Source organism: Erpetoichthys calabaricus, chromosome 3, assembly GCF_900747795.2.
Source record: "Erpetoichthys calabaricus chromosome 3, fErpCal1.3, whole genome shotgun sequence".
NCBI lineage: Eukaryota > Metazoa > Chordata > Cladistia > Polypteriformes > Polypteridae > Erpetoichthys > Erpetoichthys calabaricus.
The window spans coordinates 141619632-141636961 of NC_041396.2; positions in this window are offsets into that span (position 1 = coordinate 141619632).

Below are 17330 nucleotides of genomic sequence, written 5' to 3' on the forward strand. Positions count from 1 at the left end.
TGTCTCTCCATTTACAGTTTTAAATAGAAGCAACAATTAAAGCTGTTTAATTTTTCGTTAGTTTTTAGGGAGCTCCTACACACATAAAACTTCTAATTTTAAATCCTGGATATTTTAAAATTATTTTTTATTGTACTGGCTGGTCCCTTGCCTATTTTCAAAACATTCATTCACTATATTTGCAAAAAGAATGCATTTGAGGGTTCAGGTTGTTTTCTATCCTTATTGTACATTAGGGTTTAGCCATATATAGCCAAATAACCCCAGCTATACCTGCATTCTGTTCTGCTCACTATGCTGGTTACACTGTCCAAATATCATAAAGCTGACCTCAAGGTAAGATTTGCTCAGCAAAGTTAATGACACTGACAGTTTCTCCAACATTTATAAGGCAGGCACCTCATATTCACTACAAGACATCCTCATTTGGGCTTCAACCACCCCATAACAGATCCTGTCTTTCTGCTGCAGAAAATAGGACAAAAAAAACAATAATTGTTTGAAGTTGCATAACAGAATTATGCATTTAAATTGTACAAAAAGTACAGGATTTTGGATGTCACATATCTATATATATACAGTAAAATTCGTTTCATGTTTGAAACGGAAATTACGTATGACCACGTGATATGGAAATTACGTATGAAATGGAAATTACGTATGACCACGCGATATGGAAATTACCTATGACCACAGAACATATTATAATCCAGGAACTAGCCAGGCGCGTTCTGACAGAGAAGTTTTATTTATTCGTCCACGTGACTGTCATTGTAACTTTTTTTTAGTTGGCAGTACTTGATAGTAGAGATGAGGAAAACAGCTTTGTGTCTTTCTACTTTTTTAACTGTGCAGAGCTGTAAACAATGTGAAGACGAGACCGTCTTCAGCAGCGAGGGGTTGTGAGAACAAAGTGGATGCTAGGAGGAGCAGAATGTCGGGCTGCTCCACCGAGTCGAGAGCTTCGCAGTTTCGGGCAGCGTCCTCTCTTCTCGCACTGTTTGTGACACTTCAAGTCCCCCATCGGCTCCTGGGAGAGTGGCAATCTTTGCAAATGAGTGTAATCGGCGTCATCGAAGCAGGACTCTGTTTGTAAATTGCCCTGCACAACTACTTACTGTCGCTTAAGGTAAGTTCAGGGGCCTCATGTATAAACGATGCGTACGCACAGAAATGTTGCGTACGAACCTTTCCACGCTCAAATCGCGATGTATAAAACCTAAACTTGGCGTAAAGCCACACACATTTCCACGGTAACTCATACCTTGGCGTACGCAATTTCTCCGCTCGGTTTTGCAGACTGGCGGCACCCAGCGTCAAAGCAGTGCTACTGTTCCTGTGTGATCACCCTTTCTTTCTTAGATCCACATTCCTGACGCGGCTTTATAAATACACTGAAACTAACTGCATATTGTTTATTAGTGTAATGCATCTGATTGTAATTAACTTGTAGCAATATAATGGTCCAGGTAATAGCCATAGTATTCCAAATACCATAACTGCTTTAGCGTTGTTACTCTCACCACATCTTCTTCTTCTTTCAGCTGCTCCCGTTAAGGGTTGCCACTGCGGATCATCTTTTTCCATATTACTCTCACTGCACCACTCGGAGTATTTATATCACTGTATCTGAGTGTGAATCACAGCAGCAATTGATCGGAAAGAGAATTATCGATATACAGTTTCAAGCACACACTACCTCAGCCACGGCAAAAAGCGTCAAAAGCCTTTCCTGTACGGACCTCGCGTTTCAGAAACAGTTTCATCCCAAGAACTATAAATGCACCCAATCAGTCCATCAAGTGCTCCTTGTAGAACTGTTTGTATTTTTAAGTACAATCACCTCACTGTAAACTGACACTACAGTTATAATATTGCACAACCTGCGCCACTTTATAAAGCGCGTATGATGACAATATCATTTTTAAGATGAAATGCAGCAAAATATGTTGCTTATAGTATACAGATAAAACTTTAACTTCATTTAAATAATCTGTATTGTTAATAATTAAACATGTGAAGACACGGTGCCGCAGCGCTAGCTAGTTCAGGGATTGTTCCTGCATTGCGTTGTATTCTTGCGCTGACGCGACACTGGAAGGATAGACGGATAGAATAATTAAACATGTACAACGAAGATATTTCAATGTTCCTTTAAAGTTTTGAAGAACCGGCGTTCTAAGCTTACAGATGGCTTAACGTCTATTACAGAGCTGATTGTGTGGCGATTGGGTATTTGGAGAAAGAAAAGGAAGGACAGGAACTGGAGATTAGTACGTTTGAAAGAGACAGTATTGCTGTGATAAATTATTTCATCGAAGGTCACACATGGCGCAGCAAGCCTCTTGCGTGAGATATGAACAATCACTGCGCCACCATGTTCCCATGTTTAATAACATGCTTTCATTCCTATCATCATGAAAATGATATCATGTATACATCTCAGTATTTTAATTATTCAGAGAGCTGTAATATCACAAATGTAATGGATTCTGTGTCCTGTCGAAGAAAGAGAAAGAACGGAAGCACGTAGTGATTCACACACATAGAGCACATAGAAGATCAAATACAGAACAAAGCATTTAACGTGCTACTTGAGAAACTAGTAAAATAAACGATTTTAAGATGAAGTTTATGATGTTCTACTTTAATGTCAAAATAAACTACGTGATTAAAGTGGAAATTTCGAGATTAAAGTTGACATTTCGTGCTTTTTTTACCACTGTGTGCCTATTTTTTTTGTCTGTTCCCTAATAAGCTTTCATATGACACTAAGACGGTGGGCTACGACTTGCTTTTCACGGCGACTTTGATATGTGATTTCATTTTTATTTCGAGCACTGTGCGACTTTGTGAATTTGATCTTTCGAGTTTCTCCGACACTCTGTCACTCGATCAACTTTCTTTTGTTGATTATACCACTGTTTAAACCAACAAATAGTACGTTTTTCCTTTGCCTCCACTTGGTATTCGCTGAAATTCTTATATTTTCCCCTGTGCTTTTCCCTTTTGTCTTTTCACAGAAGGCTATTTATATTGATTTGCATATTCAAAGAGGCGTAATTCTGGGAGGAGTTGGGGCGGGACAAAAGGCGCGTGCACGTGCGTTACTTTTCACGCTGATCGGGATTTATGTAGTGGAAGAACGTGAAATTTTGCGTGCGCACAGATTCCTGCATCTGGATTTTTCTGGCCGTACGCACAATCCCGCTTTTGTGCTTACGCCATGTTATAGTGTGAGTTCTACGCACGCCGTTATACATGAGGCCCCAGGTCACTAAAACCCCACAACATTCAAGGTTGCTTTTGTGATTAATTATTTTAACAAGTAAATCACAGGCATGTAGTGCAAGGTTGCCATGCAAAAATTTGGACGATCACATATAAAATGTAATTTCTATACCACAGCGGTCGTGTAGCGCCTTTCACAAGGGATCTACTACTTACCTGTTGTGTTATAGCACCTTTAAAATGTAGTTTACCCGAAACCACTCCAATAGCACTCAATGTTTCTTTACTTCTTAAATGTTAATGTTTTACTGTTTAATAACTTACAGACTACATTTTATTTTTTTCCCTTGCACTCAGTGAGCGAAGCTACTGGGTAATCAACTAGTAGCGTATAAGTATTTGTTGGGGTTTGTCTGCCATTCAGAGTAGACAACTATTAAAAAATAAATGACTAAAACAAATATTACAATAAAGGATTTGGAAAAATCTTAGAACAGAAACTCAATCAAGGTTGTAAAAATGGCATATCTATGGCAAGTCTGTATGATAAATACAGTGCCCTCCATAATGTTTGGGACAAAGACACATTTTTCCTTGATTCTCCTTGATTTCTGCTCCACAATTTAGAAATACAAATCAAACAATTGAGACATAATAAAAGATCACATTGTAGACTTTAATTTAGTATTTGCGTACATTTTTGTCCCACCATGTAGAAGTGACAACACTGTTTCTACTGGTCTCCCCATTTCAGGGCACCACCCAGGTCTTTGTGATTACTCAGGGGTGTTTCATTGCTTCATTAATGCAGACGTCAGATAATTAGGCTTGCTTCTACTTACAGACTACTTTTGGCGTCAACAGCTGTCATTGTTCAACATGAGGACAAGAGCTATGTCAATGAAAGTCAAAGAAGCCATTATGAGGCTAATAAACAAGAATAAAACAATTAGATACACTGGTGAAAACCATAGGATTACATAAATCAACTGTCCGGAATACCATTAAGAAGAAGTAATGCACTGGTGAGCTCAGTCATCACAAAGATGACTGGTAAGCCAAGAAAGACCTCCACTGCTAATGACAGAAGAATCCTCACTATGGTAAAGAAAAAGCCCTAAAGGCCCATCCAACAGATCAGAAACAATCTCCAGGAAGCAGATTTGTATGTGTCAGAGACTACTGTCAGTAAAAGATGTCATGAACAGAAATACAGAGGGCACACTGCAAGATGCAAACCACTAGTTAGCCACAAAATCAGGATAGCCAGTTTATAGTTTAAGAAAATATACTTAAATTAGCCAGCAGAATGGTGGAAAAGATTTTCAAGGACAGACGAGCCAAAGATGAACCTATATCAGAGTGATAGCAAGAGCAAAATGTGGAGATGAAAAGGAAGTGCTGAAGATCCAAAGCATACCAACCTCCTGTATTAAACATGGTGCTGTGGGTGTTATGGCTTCGGCACGTATGGCTGCCACAGGTACTAGCACACTTTTCTTCATTGATGATATAACTGCTGACAGCTGTTGCACAATAAGTTCTAAGGTGTATTGAAATATCTTCTCTGCTACAGTTCCAGTAAATGCCTCAAAACTCATTGGACAGCACTTCATCCTACACAAGATAATGATGCTAGACACACTGCTAAGACAACACAGGAGTTTTTCAAAATTAAAAAATGGAAAATTCTTGAATTACCAAGCCATTCAACTGATTTTAATTCATTTGAGCATGCCTTCCTTATGCTGAGGAGAAAATCTAAGGGGACAGTCACCAAAAGCAAGCAGGAGCTGAAGATGGCTGCATTAGAGGCTTGGCAGAGCATCACCAGAGAAGATACTCAGAATCTGGTGATGTCTATGAATTGCAGACTTCAAACAGTCATTACATGCAAGGGATGTGGAAACCGAGTACAAAATATGACTGCTTTAATATACCTACCATTGTTACGTCCCAAACATTATGGTTCCCTGCATAGAAAGTGTTGTCATTTCTATGTGGTGAGACCAAAATATATCGAAAAACACTTAAATTGAAGTCTGCAATGCACACTTTAATCATATTTGAATTGTTTGGTTTGTATTTTTAAACTCTAGAACAGAGGGGTAAATCAAGGAAAAATGTGTCTTTGTCCCAAACATTATGATGTATAGTAAAAATTTTTTCCTGTACTTTTATTTTCCTTGCTTAATTCATTTTGAATATGTTGTACTTGATAAGCGGGTTTGTCTGTTGCTGTAAATTGTCTCTATCAAGAGCACATCAAAGCCTTTGTTATTGGTGATTTATGCTGCTGCAGGTGTAGGCTTCCTGGTCCACCTTCCCCTGTGATGGAAAATGTGGCTCAGAAAATGAATGTATTCCCAGCATTAATTTGCTTTACCATTATACTGTTGACACCTTACTAAATGTGACAGTATCTTCTGCTGGTAAAGAGGAAAAGTGTCAGTGCAATTGAGCTTATTTTGTTACTGAAGTCCATGTCAAAATGTAATTAAGATACATTTTTCATTGTAAAAATATATCCAGATTATGACCACATCACATTTAGGTGATTTGGGCATTCATTTTGAATATGATAAATTACAGCAATTCATCTTGTGTTTCTATGCCAAACAGAAGTACTGAACGAGTAAAGATGATGCATAAAATTGCTGCTGGCCTACTTTAACATCCAGAAGAAGAGCTCATGTTATATTACCACTCTCTTCTTTGCATTGACTATTTGTGAAAAACAGAGGAAATTTTACCATCTCCTTATTAGCCCCCTTAGACTTATAAATGGATTAAGCAGGCTGGAAAAGCGTTGCATGAATTTCTTTCTTAGTTTATAAAACACACAATAGTGTAGAACTTGGATATGTCATTCATGTACTATCTCATTACATATCCAGCAGTCATCTCTGTTCATCTCAAATAAAACTGCTCAGCATTCCAAAAATAATACCATAAGAAAGGCACAGAGGCAGCAAAATCCCCAATATACTCCACAAGCACATCAGAGAAACTCAGTCTGATAATAATTTAAACATGAACTAGTAATCCATTTTTAGTTTTATTTTCGTCTCTATATGTTTTCCTGTTTCTTTCTTTTTAACCTAAGACAAATTGAAATCTAAGTAATCAACAACAGCGTTAGCATTTGTACTGCGCCATTTTATTGGAATGTATTTTGTAATGCATGTAGTAATATGTAAAATGCATTGTATTTGTCATTCCAGAAGATGGCATTTCAGAAACATTTGTAGTAAAATGTGTTACTATAAATGTTTGTGATGTGCCATCTGTTGGAATGGCAGAGACACAGCAACCAGCTGGACACACAGACATTTGTTATTGAATGAATGTGGATTATTATCTTCTTGCATTTGGTTTTGATCCCCTGTAGTATTGTAAACCACTTAGTTTTATATATTAAGTGAATTAAGGTATAAAACTTGTGTTATAAATTTGTCTTTCCATGGAAGGCATTTACTCGATTAGAGTTAGTGAAGCCTAATCTTGCAGTAGTGTTTACTCAAGTATTTGAAGAACAGTTAATCCTTTATTGACATGGAAGACAGGCTTCCTGGTTTTGCTTGCAATTAGTAAGTCTGGTCTCTTTAACAGCTTATATAAAATTATTACCAATTCATTTAAATAATAATAATACATTTTATAGTATTTATGCAGTACATTTTCTATGCTGAGTGCGCTCCACAAATATTCAAAAGGAGAGAAAAGCAACAGAAAAAGATTAAAAGTGCATGTATATCTTTGCTTTTCTCATTTGTGTCTGAATTGTTAGTTCTGTTGTAATACAAATGTTCCCAAATTTTATAAAATTTAAAAGGAAGAAAGTAATAATGTTTAACAAGATGCATACCCAATGCCGCATACATAAATGTCAAGTTTACTTGGGATGGTATTTCAGTATAAATGAACCCTGTCACGGGTAAGTGCATAAAGAAGATTCTGCTACAGTGTGACAGTAAATGTTCAAATGTTCATTGATGAAGATGTTTCTTTACATGCAGATCATTACGAAAAACATTTATTACAAATAGTGCTGTGTTGAACCTTTTTTTACTTAAATGTTTTATTGTTTTCTTTTATTTTAGAGACTTACTTAAAAGGCAGAAAATTCTTTGTTAGATGTGGTAATTATACTTCAAAGACACATGATATTCTATATGGTGTTCCACAAGGCTCTATCCTGAGTCCACTGCTCTTTTCAATCTACATGCTTCCGTTAGGTCAGATTATCTCAAAGCATAACATGAGCTACCACAGCTATGCTGATGACACACAGCTGTATTTATCAATAGCGCCTGATTACCCCAACTCTCTTGATTCACTGACACAATGTCTTATTTGTGTTTCTGAATGGATGAGTAGTAATTTTCTCAAACTATATAAGGAGAAAACAAATTTTAGTGTTTGGCAAAAATGGATATAATGAGGGTATTAGAAATAAACTTGATCCAATAGACTTAAAAGTCAAGACAGAGGTAAAGAATTTAGGGGTACAGTAATCCCTTGCTACTTCGCGGTTCACTTTTCGCGGATTCACAACTTCGCGGGTTTTTAAATACAAGTGATTGCCCGCCTATCACGGAAGTTATGTTCCAGACCCATCAGCAACAGGAGAAAATCCGCGATATAGAAAGACCATATAAATAAACATTTTTATAGTTTAAGCCTTAAAATACCCATCCCACATGCTTTAAACACATGTAAACTTATAAAACACACTTTGTTAACACATATGATATGTGGATGTCGGGCTAAGGATATGAGTAACATCTCACTATTATAAAACATTTTAACTTCACGCAAGACAAGACAGAGAGACAGGAAAATTGGTGATGTACAGGCTTTTAAATTATTGACACGCAGAGCGACAAGCAGCACAAAGCCAGCACAAAGTCCACTTCTCCTTAGCGTTCATTCAGCTCCCCACCCCCTTGACAATGCGAAGTGGCAGGAGCGTACTGCGCTTCCGGGGAGGGGGGGTTTGAGCGAAGGTGCGTTCAGCTCTCACACACACACACTCCTTCTCATCCTTCTGAATGCACAGAGCGACAAGCAGGCATTTTGGCAGAAGCAGCACAAAGTCCATTTCTGCTCAGCGTGAGTTCAGCTGCCCCCCTTCACAAAGCGAGTGCAGACACATCGACGTCTGATCGCTGTGTGCAGTGTGCAGTGTTGGTCTGCAGTGTTTAAGAATGCAGAAAGTGTTTAAGAGCATAGGAAGTGTTTATAAGAGTGTGGGAAAGGTTAACAAGAGAGTGAGAAAGGTTTATAAGAGTGTGGGAAGGGTTTATAAAGCCTTAAAATATGTATAAATAATAAAATAAATATAGGTCGCTACTTCGCGGATTTTCACCTATCGTGGGGGGGCTCTGGAACGTAACCCCCGCGATAGGTGAGGGATTACTGTAATTATTAACTCTGACCTAAATTTTAAATCACATATTAATCAGATTACTAGGACGGCATTTTTTCACTTTAGAAATCTAGCAGAAGTTAGACCTCTCATAATTTTGCAAGATGCTGATAAATTAGTTCACGCTTTTGTTTTCAGTCAGCTAGATTACTGTAACGCACTCCTCTCAGGACCACCCAAAAAAGACATAAATCGATTGCAACTAGTGCAGAATGCAGCTGCCAGAATCTTCGGTTGGAAAAGAAAATCCGAGCACATCTCTCCCGTTTTCATGTCACTACACCTGTTACCTGTGCCATTTAAAATTGACTTTAAAATACTACATATGGTTTACAAAGCCCTAAATAATCTCCCTTCATCCTATATTTCGGAATGCCTTTCACCTTTCACTCCAAATCATAACCTTAGATCTTGAAATGAGTGTCTGCTTATAATTCCAAGAGCTAGACTTAAAAGAAGTGGTGAATCGGCCTTCTGCTGTTATGCACCCAAAATCTGGAATGGCTTACCGGTAGAAATTCGTCAGGTTAATACAGCGGAGCACTTTAAAAAACTGCTAAAAACTCCTTATTTTAACATGGCTTGCTTCATTTTAGTGTAACCCTGATATACTGTTTATGCATTGAATTATCATTTTTATCATGGCTCCACAATCCTTACTAACCCCTACTTTCTCTGTTTTTCTTTTTCTGTTTTTCGGTGGTGGCGATCTGTGCCACCACCACCTGATCAAGGCAACATGCAGTCCCTACATTGATGGATTGAAGGCCAGATGACCACATGACCATCATCATCTAATTCTTCCACGTGAAACCTAAAAACCATGAGGACTGATTTAGATCATTTATGTTAGGTAGAATGCCCAGTGGGGGCTGGACAGTCTCGTGGCCTCGGAACCCCTGCAGATTTTGTTTTTTTTCTCTCCAGCCCCCTGAAGTTTTTTTTTTTGTTTTTTCTGTCCTCCCGGCCATCGGACCTTACTTTATTCTTTGTTATTTAGTATTGCCTAATTTTATTTTTATTTTTTATAAACTTTTCTTCACCTTGTAAAGCACTTTGAGCTACATAATTTGTATGAAAATGTGCTATATAAATAAATGTTATTGTCATTTTAATGAGGTGCAGTGGTGGCTCTGAGGCTAAGGGTCTATACTGGTACCTAGAAGGTTCAAATCCCGTTACTGCTAAAAGAGATCCTACACCATTGAACCCTTGACTAATGCCCTTAACCTACAAATTGCTCCAAGGGTGCTCTATAATAGCTGACCCTGTACTCTGACCTCCAGAGGTCAAACAAAAAGAGAATTTCCTATCAGGGATTACTAAAGTATATCATATTAATGTATAATCGGCCTACCATGATTGTTTTTTCACCATACTTACCCTCTTCAGTCATGTTATTATTATTACTGTAATTTAGAAGGACAGACAAATGATAGATTTGCTGTATGGCATGACCAGACATTTCCTCAAATTGTTCCAATTTATTTATATTAATCATATGAATCACTGGATTTGTACAAATTAAATTGAGATAAATAATCCTTTCTAAGAAACTACGAGGGGTGTGCAAATAAAAACAGGAATATATGAGCTACACTTTATTTATTAAATACAATGAAAACACTTCATTGACTTCTACAGAAGAATAGAAGTCTTTTGACTGCATGTTGACCCATTCTTGCATAGATAGCATCAATAACCTCCTCATTCAACTTGAATTGCTTCCCTCCTAAAAATTCCTTAAGTAGACCAAAGAGATGATAGTACCTCTCTGAATGACTTGCACCAATCATACACTCTAGCCTGAGAGGGACACTCATTCCCAACTGATTTTTAAGTCTTGAATAAATCTGAGATGGAAAGACTCCTTCATTTGTCAAAAAATTAATAATAATTCAATGCACAACACTACTGTGTACCTCCTGGTCCAACATATTGATTAAAACTGAAAGGATTGGGAAACAAAGCGGCTAGCACTACTAACAACAAGTTCAAACATGCAAGTGTTTGTCCAATGAGTCACGTCTACCTTGCCCTCGTTATAAGAACAGAGCATGAAAATTTCTGTCTATAACTGAATGATTGTCCTGATTGATTGATTGTCTCTTTTAAAACAAAGTTTTCAATGCAACAACAAATTATCTAATTGTTATAATTAATAAGCTAATGGCAAGTGCAAAATTACTTATAAACAATTAATATAAGTTATAAAGTAGTATGGTAGACAGAAGAATTTCAAGAACCTTTAAAGCTCTTATTTTAGACAAATTACATTTACTTATTTAGCTGACACCTTTATCCAAGGCAACTTATAACATTTATGATACAATTAGTTATATTTCTTTCATTTTTCCAATTGGAGCAGAGGCAGGTCAAGTTATTTGCTTATGGTCACATGGGGTCAGTAGCCAGGATTTGAATCCACAATCTCAGGGTTTGAAGTCCAAAGCCTTAACCACTACAACACATTGCCAGTAAAGAGAACTGATTAGCTTGGTTGGGGTTTTAAGCCTGTTCTTGACAAAATATGTTAATGATCTGGCATTTAGAATTGCCTGTACTGTAAATATTAACAATACATGAAAGTGTTTTGATAGAATGAGACCAAAAAGAAATATTTCAAGAAAGGCCAGGTGTTGTTCTCTGGTTAGCAAATATACTGAAAAAAGTGATATGAGTGCTCCAGTCTACTGACCATTTCACTCCATTTTTGTTATAGTAAAGGATTATTCTACAAGGGTCATCATCTCCAGTTTTGGAGTGCTACTGTGCCTGCTTGTTTTCACTCTCACCCTTTTTCTTAATTAGTAGCCACTTTTCACTGCTAACTGACTTCTTTTCCCTTCATTTTAATGACTTTTTTTAAGATCTAGCCCAAAGAATTTTTAAATGGCACCCAAACAGAAATGAGATATGAAGAGTGACAGCAGATGACCAGCTAAGTCTGGGCCTCAATCTCTAACTGATTTCCTAATTAGAAGCCAGTTATTGTTGTTACTTAAACCTGTTATTTAATTCCATGACTCATTGATGCTCCCATTCTGCTACAGCAGACATTTTCAGAAGTGTTGATTTTCTTTTTTTTAAGAACACCATCAAATATTTTGTGGACCTGAGCAAATCAGCATTACAGTATACCTCACCTTTCTTTATTTTCAAACATTGTATGATGGACACAAGTTAGCTAGTCATGTGTTGGCTCATTTCATATATCATTATTGTTTGGCTGCGGTGGACTGGCGCCCTGCCCGGGGTTTGTTTCCTGCCTTGCGCCCTGTGTTGGCTGGGATTGGCTCCAGCAGATCCCCGTGACCCTGTAGTTAGGATATAGCGGGTTGGATATTGGATGGATGGATTATTGTTTGGCTACTAATTAAGGAAAGAGGAAATATTTAGGGCAGCACGGTGGCGCAGTGGGTAGCGCTGCTGCCTCGCAGTTGGGTGATCTGGGGACCTGGGTTCGCTTCCCGGGTCCTCCCTGCGTGGAGTTTGCATGTTCTCCCCGTGTCTGCGTGGGTTTCTTTCGGGTGCTCCGGTTTCCTCCCACAGTCCAAAGACATGCGGTTAGGTGGATTGGCGATTCTAAATTGGCCTTAGTGTGTGCTTAGTGTGTTTGTGTGTGTCCTGCGGTGGGTTGGCATCCTGCCCAGGATTGTTTCCTGCCTTGTGCCCTGTGTTGGCTGGGATTGGCTCCAGCAGACCCCCATGACCCTGTGTTCGGATTCAGCGGGTTGGAAAATGGATGGATGGATGGATGGAAATATTTAAGGGTCTGACTCTTAAATAGTAAGTCAATCAAAACTAAGGCAAAGAGTTAACTAGCTGACAAAACTTGTCACTAATTAAGAAAAGGGTTAGAATGAAAACCTGCAGCCACTGCGGGCCTATAGGACCAGAGCTAAAGACCCCTGATCTACAAGACTGCATTGATGTCTGCAGAACTTTTACCAGGCAATTTCATTTATGCCCAGAAGAGGGAGCAAGTGGTCTTAATAAATTTGTTTTGTTGGCTCAGATTGAATTTTTTTGTTTGTTTGTTTTATTTAGAAAATCTTGCTTGTACCGTCTAGTCATAGTATAAAATGTTTGTCACCATTTAAAGTAATAATTAGAAAATATAGTTTAATTCATCCTACCTTTTAATGATAATTTAATGTTTGTAGCAAAAATTGCTATCCATCTATCTATCTATCTATCTATCTATCTATCTATCTATCTATCTATCTATCTATCTATCTATCTATCTATCTATCTATCTATCTATCTATCTAATTAAATAAAAAAGAAAAGGTAAGGAATGTGTGCGATTCTTGATTTAATTTATGTTTGTAGTTTAATTTAAATTGTATCTGGGGGAAATAGGCATTGATACCAAATTTGCTAAATGAAGGAACATATGTAATGTATAATCATTATTTATAACTAAGTAACATACTGGCTGAGTACAATTCTTAAGATTTGTATAACTCTTTTGTTGTTTTATATTTTGTTTGCCGTTTACATACTCGAAACACAAGTGGGCTGTTTTAGACAGAAAACTGTTAAAGAATACAGATCAAAAATGACAAGGTCATTAGAAAATGAAACATGAAATCTACAAACCATTCTTCATTTTATAAATCTACTTTTGTAGTGTAATCCCTTGAGGTACTGGCTGTTACACCGTTACACAAGGTCAAAGGCAGGTTTCACTATTTTTTATAATTTTGATTTAGAAGAGAGATGTAACTAAAATAGAGAACCTTTCCAAATATAATATGATACAAAAAACATAAGATTACTTAGCATACTGTACCTTTCAACCCAGACTTGAGTGGGACTCTAAACTGTTAAATTTGTTTGTTTTTTTTCCCAAATGACTATATTTTGCCCCTAGAGAGACATCTACACCTGATTCTCACACATAGTTATTCTCTTTGTGGAGAATTCAAACAACCAAGCATTTATAGACAATTAAACATTTATACTTTTGGGGGAGGGTATAACCAGAGGACATGGTTGCTACCTATCCCTCATGACCTCCACGCGTGGTGTCAATGTACCTCTGTTTAAAGTTACCCTCCCTGAATTTGTGGCACTCACAATTGTGGTGCCTTTCTGCAGCAAGAAATGGCAGGGGTTCTCAATCCCTTTTTGATGATTTCTCACGTTACTCTAAGAGGGACAGGAACTATTGACAAAACTAAGAGGCAGGCTTATTTTCCAGCTGGTTGGTTACTTCCAAAGTGAGTTAATAGCTTTCCTCATGGAACTCAAGTTGCCCCATCATTCTGAAGACTTACAGCTAGGACAATCGATGACTGAATTTCTGTTATGTGAGTGAGAGTGACCAGAGTCCATCAGCATCACTCTTGTCTTATCCGGAAGTTTCTCATTATACCTTCATTATGTCTCACCTTCATTTCTGTCATTCTTTTTTCAGTGTTCTTTATCCATAAAGTACTAGCAGATGAATAGATGGCCCATATGCAACTAGTGCAGTCCTGGCTCATGCTTGCATGCTTTCTGTAACTTGCACAGATGGCTTAAAGTGAAACTTGATAAACACAAATGTTCAAAAAGGTTTATTGAAGGAACAGTTCATTGAAAAATGATGAAATATAGACATTTTCATTATCTTTTGCCGTAAGAATATGCCCAAAAATTGTGACTGCTCCTCAAGTATGTTTCTGAATTTGTAAATGAATTGCCTCAAGCAGAATTGCCTATTGTAATGCTTTGGGGTTGGGCTGTTTGAATTGTTCACTTATTATACTAAAGTTAATTCATAGCAGCAAGGATCACGACTTGAACTTAGACACACAACCCTATGCCTACACTTTCGAAACCACTTAACTAATTTACCAATTTAATGGAAAACAGCAATCTTAAGGCAATGTGTTTATTTGTGCGCACCAGATTCCCATCTCACTAGTCAGCTCAGTCATTGGGATTCAAGTAACACACTTTTCACTTACACTAACTCAGGGTTAATTTCTGTCTCTCTCTGAGTTCCCATTTAAAATGAGTTATAGAGTAACTGTTGGTAGTGTTTTATTTAGTTTCTCCTTTTCTTTTTAATTTTAAGTACTTCTCTATGTCTTCTCATAGAATCCACTGATTGATCCTTTCCACCATTTTCAGATAACTGTTTAGACTTCTGGTAGTGGAGCACTGCTAAGTTCCTCTTATATTTGTAAAGTAAAAATACGTACAGTATATATATACTGTATATATATATATATATATATATATATGTACTGTATATATTGTGGTGGATTGCCGGCTTTTGATTCCGGCTCTCACCCCCAGGCCGCCAGGAGGAGCTCTCCCAACAGCGTGAACGTCCCCCGAGTTCCAAAAGCGCCTCATGGACTATGTAGTTTTTATACGCAGCCCTGCTGGATACCTTGGGGGCCACCAGGCGTCGCTGGGAAGAAACAACGTGCTCCCGGGGTGAAGAAAAGGACTGTTTACCCTGACCCGGAAGGAATAAGGAACTGTGGACTGATGGACAGGAACACCTCCGGGTCAGGGTGTATAAAAGGATTGTGGGAAAGCCCAGACACTGAGCTGAGCTGGGAGGTAGGGTGGCGAAGTGTTTGGGAGAGGAGGATTGGTGTTTATCATTGTGATTATTGAATATATGAGTAGTGTGGAGTGGAGGGTGCTTTGTGCACGTGACAAGAAAATAAAGAAGTCTTGTGCTTTTACCTCGTGTTTGGAGTGGTACCTGAGGGTCCAAGAGGTGGACAAAGGGCATATCTGCGACAATATATATATATATATACTCCAAAAATACACCAGTATCAAGATATGAAAAAGATTAATTACAATCTGTCTTGACTTGTTCTCCACAATGTTATATATGCCCAACATTCCAAAACTGTAGCCCTTTTATTTGGTTGGGTGCAGTGTCTGGAGGATACAGACAAATTCATTGGAACTTCATTCACTCCTCTCCGTACAAACTGTGTAATTACATTATAACATTTCCTTTGTCATATGTCCCACATTAATGAATCTGGTATAGCCCATCTATTTGCCCCCTAGTGCTCTTAAAAACAAAGTATTTGCTGTAGTCTTATTACATATCAGTAAGTGAGTAATAGATACATCTAGTGGGTAGCACTTTAGAACAGGGGCTAAGATGGTGCATCCATATGATATGTGCTTTATATTTTGTCCAGAACCATTTTTACTGCACCGTGGATATCAGCAAATGCATTTAATTTACCATTATAGTGAAATTTAAAAAATAAATCTTGCATCTTGAGCCACTGCACTTTGTCATATTCCACTCACCTTGTACTCAAAAGGAAAAAGTAACACTCTTACAGATCCTTTATTCTATAATAATATGAAAGTCAGAGCCCTATAAAAGTCTAGACACAATAAAATACAAAGTGTGCTCATTCATCACAGATATTCAACAGATTTATGAAACTGTATTTTGACTGTTTAAAACGAAGTAAAATTATTATCCTACAAGAAGGCATTGATTAAAAAATTATTTTAGGAATAGAAACATTTTAAGAGAATAGTAAAAAGAGAAAAAACTTTGGCACATCCCAATGATTTTTTACACATTTTTTTGCTCTCCCCAGGTTTGTGTTATTTTTTTTCTCCACATACCGCCACTTACATGCAAGAAATGTGAGCATTAGGCTAAGTGGTGACTCTAAATTGGCTCAGTGTGAGGTTGGCTTTGTGTTTTTTGCACACTTGTTTTCCTAGAATGGGTCACAATAAGTAAAACCCTATCTTGCCAGCATCATGTAGGAACACTCCCTCCACCAACTCAAATTCAGTCAATCTAAAGGCAACATTACCTTAACCTGGAATTCTTTGGGAGGTTAAAGGAGACAGGAACATTTGGAGAAAACCCATTCTGACATGAGGAGGATGTGCAAAGTGCTCCGAATGAGTGATCTGTCTGCAAGTCAAGCTCAGGTCACAAGAAGACATGAGGCTGCTTCATTGGTTACAGCTCCATCAGTACAATTCAGTTACACAATAATAATTTATTGTTATGGAAACAATCATTTATATTAATTATAATTTATTTAATGAATAATAATAGTATAAAGTATTTCTATTTATTATGGTGCCTCAGGATCCACTCTGTCAGTTATAGAGTTTCTGTATTACAAATATACACTTAGATGAAACTTGCTCTTCTGATCATATATAACTTCCAAAAATATACAATGGCTAAGTTGAAAAATATTACTCATTTTTCTGTAACAAATATACAATGCATATAATTTGTCGCATATGTGTAACGCTGTGAAAATGCGCCATATAAAGATATTTATTTTGCATACTAGGGGGTTCGCCCCCCTCCCTCACTTTGCTCGCCAACCCCCCCAGCCTGTGCTACACGCCAGCCACTTCACGTCTCTGTTTTTACCTCCTCTTTGCTCGATCAGCTGCTGGCTTGCTGCTGCAGCTGTGCCACGTGATCTGCATCTCTCACGGCGCTTTGAACATTTAAAAGCCTGTACAGCAGTAGTCCTACTCTTTGTCTTTTATTTCCGGCCCTGGACGTGGGGCACAAAGTCCTGTCTTGTTCTTGATATTTTTTAGTTTATAATTTAAAAATGGAATAAGAATCTGAAAATCTAACATCATCATATTAAAGTTTGATAAATTCTGAAAAGAATGATACCAAACATATATACTG